The following is a 5,308-nucleotide window of genomic DNA, read 5'->3' as shown; positions in this document are numbered from 1 at the left end:
TGATTTTGGGCACTGCCTACTTTTCATTGCAATTTAACAATAGAACAAAAATTATTATTTTTGTAATCTATTTAGCAGCTCTATACTCAGTAGGCAATTTAGTTGAACATATTTTAGGGTTATTTCTAATTTTATTTTTAATGAATCGAATTTAAATTTTTAATTTTTAAATAGTAGAAAGTGAATTTTCAGATATCTTATTGTTGTTAATTCGATCAATTTGGTTTGATATTTATACACAATTTATACACAATTTATACATGATAGATACATATTTGATACATTAATTCGAATATATTTTTAATATATTTTTAATACATCTCAGATACACAATTTATACATGATAGATACAAATTTGATACATTAATTGAATTAACTGACTAATTTAATTGGTTCGTTTTTATATTTAAAAAAGTTTATAAACATATATGTAATAATACTAATTAAAATGAACTAATTTAGTTCATTTTAATTATTATAATTATATTTATTTTTTTGTTTATATTTGATCGGTTTGGTTTCATGGTTTGACCGGAAGCCCAAGGTGGTAGAAAGGAAAAAATGAGTAGAAATGCAAAATATTCAATAAATTTTTGATACATATCGGATACATATGTGATACATTTCCAATACATAATTTATACGTGTTTAAAAAGACTATTGTCAAATTACGTTAAAAATTGAAAAATTATCAAACATATAATTTGATACATCTCCGATACATATATGATACATATTTAATACATTGCCGATACATATAAGAGAAAGATTTCACTTTCTTATTATGTACAATTTTGGCTAAATGAACAACTAAATAGAAACAGAGGGAGTATAGTATATGAGAGACGTATCAAATATGTATCGAAGATATAAACAAAAAAAGTAATATATTTATATTTTTAAAATTAAAATTAAAATTAATATTTTAAAATTAAAATATAATAAATAAATTTTCTATATAATTTAGATAAATATATAAATATATAATTCATATTAAAACAAAAAAATGGTACAAATGGTGCACCTGAAATTTGGTTTAAATGACCCGCGCATCACGCGCGGGTCATATATTACAGCAAGTGCACATGCACCTGCTGACACACATAGGTGTGCTGACCTCATGATGAGGTCAGCACGTGTAATAACCTAAATTTTTGAGATATTACGTGAAGTGCCACGAGGCATAATCGTAAGGATTAAGAATGAGACTATCAGATTAAGACTGGATAATAAGGACTTAGACCGAAGCGGGTCTATTGGAATTATCGTAAAATAATAATTTTAATTGAAAATTATTAGATGAGCAATGGGATTTAATCAAGATAAAAAGAGAATAAAATAAAATAAGTTGGAAAGCCAGAGCTAATAATATTCACGCCAAGGTCCGTGAAATATTATTAATAAATGATCGTCAAAGTTTCGTAAGTATACGAAATCGTTTTAGGAGAAAGTTTGACGATTAATTAAGAATAAGGGCTAAAGTGTAAATTAACCACTTTAAGGACTAAAGTGGACTTTTAACCACAAATTTCCGGAGGAAGTTGTGGTTTACTCTATTTTCTCAAGATAAGAACATAATATTGATAAAGTGGTTATCGATAGTCATTAATATGAAAATTGGACGAAAAAGTGAGAAAAGGTGCAAGTTAACTCAAAATGGAAATTTGAGCGTTTTTGGCCAAAATTGCCAAAATAAATTATCGGAATATAAAATATGAGATAGGGAAATAATATTATTTATTTGGATATAAATAATACAAAGTTTATCGAGTTGGAATGATTAAGCGATTGACGAATTAAATTGGACGAAAGAAAAGTTACGAATTAAACAATGAGGAGGTGGCAATTTTAAGGACTAAAGTTGATATTAGCCAATTACTCCCTAAGGAAGATGTTGACTTCCAACACTTATCAATTTCTCTAGCTTATTCATATCATCATTCATTAAAAAAAAAAAGAGAGAAAGATGGAGAAGAGAGAAAGATGAGGGTTTGGAGCGGTTTTGGTAGAATCGAGCTACGAAGCTCGTTTCTCGATCAAATTCGATGATTTCGGTGGCTATGGATTCGGGACTCAATCATCTACTCAGGGTAAGCATCAATTCACGTTTTTATTGGTTAAATTTTGCACGAAATTGATAAGTATAGAGCTGTTTGTTTCGGCAAAAAAGTGAGAATTTGTGATTGATGTGTTTTGATGATTTTGGATGATAATAAGCTATGAGTTGTATGTTCTCATGGTTAAGTGATGATTAATTAAGGCTGAGATATTAGAGAAAGGTCCTGGCCGAAAATTTTGAATTTGAATGATTAAAATTGGATGAGAAATGGGATGAGTAATTGAGGATGATTTTTGGAAATTAAGTGATGAATAGTGTGTTTAATGATCCTTAAGGATTATAGTTTTAGATTAAGTGTTTAATGGTTAAATTGTAGATGAACTAGGGCTGTTATGTTGTGAATATTGTGGCTGGAAATTTTGAAATGTTGAATGATGAACAATTGATAACAAATGGCTTAGGTTCTATGGTTTAAGAGTGAATGTTGATTCAATAATAAAATTGGATTGTGAGTTTCATGAATAGATTGTGGCTGATTTAAGGTTGAAATAATTGATGGAAATATGATGAACGCTGATTAGGGTTCCTGGAGATAAGAGTGTTTGAAATGGGCCATAATTAAATTACGAGATAAGTGTCCGCAAACAAGTAGGACGTTTGCAGAAAACCGTTCTTTAAAACAGCCATGTTACAGAGACTGTATCTCGAGTTATATAAGTTCAAATCAAGTTCCATTTGTTGGTACGGAAAGTTTGAGATGTTAACTACAATTGTCTAGCTTTAAGTTTTCTCTAATTCTGCCTCTAAAATGATCAAATTGAGCAGAACATTTTATTGCTCAGAGCAGGTCTGCAGTTTTAGGACAGCCCTATGTAAAAACATTATGGGCTAGATTCCGACACCTTCGGGTGCAAATTTCATTTCGAGACCTAAATGAAAATTGTAGGCGACATTCCGAACTTTAAGAATGTCAATTTTGTTTTGGGTTCGGACTATTTTTAGATAAGAGTTTTGTTAGCCGAAATAGACTAGAAAAATAGCTATTTTATAAATTAGTTATACTTAGAAATTTTATTAATTCGTAGCGTTATCAAATTTGCGTAGACTCGAAGAAGCGACTATCGATAAGGCTCGAGGCGAACGGATCGAGATGTCTTCGTGTTATTTGAAGAATATGGATAGCAAGTGGTGAGTACACTTTAAATTACTCGTCAATATTCATAAAGCCGCGTATTTTATTACGAAAGGCTATATATGAATATTTATATATTTGAAATGTATGTTTTAAAATGTATTATGTATGTATGTTTTGAAAACGATTGTTTATGAATTATGTTGTCTTAAATAATAATATGGTTACATAAAAAGAACATAAATGTTAAAGTACCGGGGAAGGGTAAAACAACATAATACGAAATCCAATATCAAATAATATACGAGAAATAGATAGTACATTTCTATATGTACTATCAAATGAATATCGATAAAGGATAAGCCAAGCATAATACGTAATATCGAATATCGAATAATATACAAGTAAGAAAACGTAGTACGTTTCTATACGTACTATTAATTATAATGAACGTCCATACGTGCGGGTGTTATAGTTGTGTGCTTGTGGATTGTAGTGTGCATGTCATGGTCCATAAATGATCAATATAACAGAACGAAAAATACAAAATCAACTAGTAAACGTAAAATGAGAATTTTACTATGGTACACCCAATAATAAGAACTAAGATACGAGGTTGAGCTCGGTAGAACTATCCCGGGAACCGTATCTCATTTATTCTCGATAATAGTCCTCGGGACTCATACGAAATAAAAAGTAAGTGCGATACATCGAGAATCAATACGAAACAAGATCGAGACACAATGTGAACAAACACTCCTATTAAATGTCAATAGTAATTATATAAATCGACAGTTAAGTTCAAAAGACTTGAAGGGTGCAGAGTCCGAATGCAGACACGAAGGTAACTCGGTTGAACTATCTCGGGACCTGTGTCTAGTGAGTAACTCGGTTGAACTATCTCGGGACTCACAACTTGGGATTAAGTAGTGGCATGAGTAACTCGGTCGAACTATCTCGGGACTGTGCCACATGGTTGAAGGTAACTCGGTTGAACTATCTCGGGACCCAACCATAAGGATCAAGTCACTAGGGACTTGCCAATGATTTAATTCGATTGAGAATCATGATGATATAACCTAAGATTTAAGGTTCGATCGAAAACTATTGTAACAAAACGAGAAAGAAAAATATCAACACCATAATAAGAAGTCAAAAATGTCAAATATGTATAAACTATAAAAACAAAGAGTTATGAAGGAAAGTAAAGAAGGTACGCAATATGATTTCAGAAGATTATTTTCTATATATAAAATGGTTTTTTGACGGTTTTAACCTTTATGTGATATTACGTGTAATTTGGTGAACTCACTCAGTTTTATACTGACCCCGTTGCTCCTCCCATTTTTCAGGGATAGCATGATATGATTTGAAGAGTCAATCTTCCGAAGTTCTAATTCTCGGAATTGATTTGTACAATAAGAAAAAGAATGTTTTCATTCTAGCAGTCCGCAGTAGTCTAGAATTTGTTAACTATACTATTGCATAACGCGTTTTAACTCTGATATTTTTTGTAAATGGGGTCACATGTATTTTAATATATGAAATATGTTTTGATTTGCGAAAAATTTACACAGGTTTTTAGGCTTGCTACGGGATTTGGAGCTACCACTCCCATTCCCTAGCGCCGGTCGCGACTCATAAATTTGGGTCGTGACAGCACATGTTAAAAAAAAATTCAAACTAACTTTTTTTGTGGACACATGTTGGGTAAAGAGTGAAGATGATGTTGGATGAAATAAAACACTTATATTTGGTACTTTTTGTAATAAAAATGATACTAAAATAAATAAATTTATTAAAATTGCATTATGTAAAATGTGGAGGTTTTTTTTTTTATTTTCTTGTTATTTTCTTAAAAAAATACACAGAGAAGAAAAAGAAAAAGAGAAGAAAAAGAGAAAGAGAGAGAGAGAGACATGAAGAAAAATATAACAGCTGCTACAATTAGAGTAAAATAAATATAGTTAGAGTAAAATAATAATAAGATATAGGTATAATTATAATATAAACATTGTTTAGAGTAAAAAATTAATTATATTAAAAGGGTGAGGTATTTTTCTTATTCACATAGGAAATCATATTATTTTGAAAAAGATAGTATTTTTTCTAATGTT

At 30.2% G+C, this 5,308-nt stretch overlaps 1 long non-coding RNA gene across 1 annotated transcript; it reads left to right on the top strand.

Moving 5' to 3' along the window:
- The first annotated feature begins 1,940 nt into the window (after positions 1-1,940).
- On the top strand, positions 1,941-4,750 carry LOC126654972 (uncharacterized). The gene is made up of 3 exons (XR_007632816.1): positions 1,941-2,090; positions 3,164-3,247; positions 4,544-4,750. It is a non-coding gene; the product is annotated as an uncharacterized LOC126654972 (long non-coding RNA).
- The last annotated feature ends 558 nt before the right edge of the window (positions 4,751-5,308 follow it).

This window comes from Mercurialis annua, linkage group LG7, assembly GCF_937616625.2.
Source record: "Mercurialis annua linkage group LG7, ddMerAnnu1.2, whole genome shotgun sequence".
Taxonomy (NCBI): Eukaryota; Viridiplantae; Streptophyta; class Magnoliopsida; order Malpighiales; family Euphorbiaceae; genus Mercurialis; species Mercurialis annua.
The sequence above is the reverse complement of the archived record's forward strand: the minus strand, read 5'-3'. Positions and strand labels throughout refer to the sequence as shown.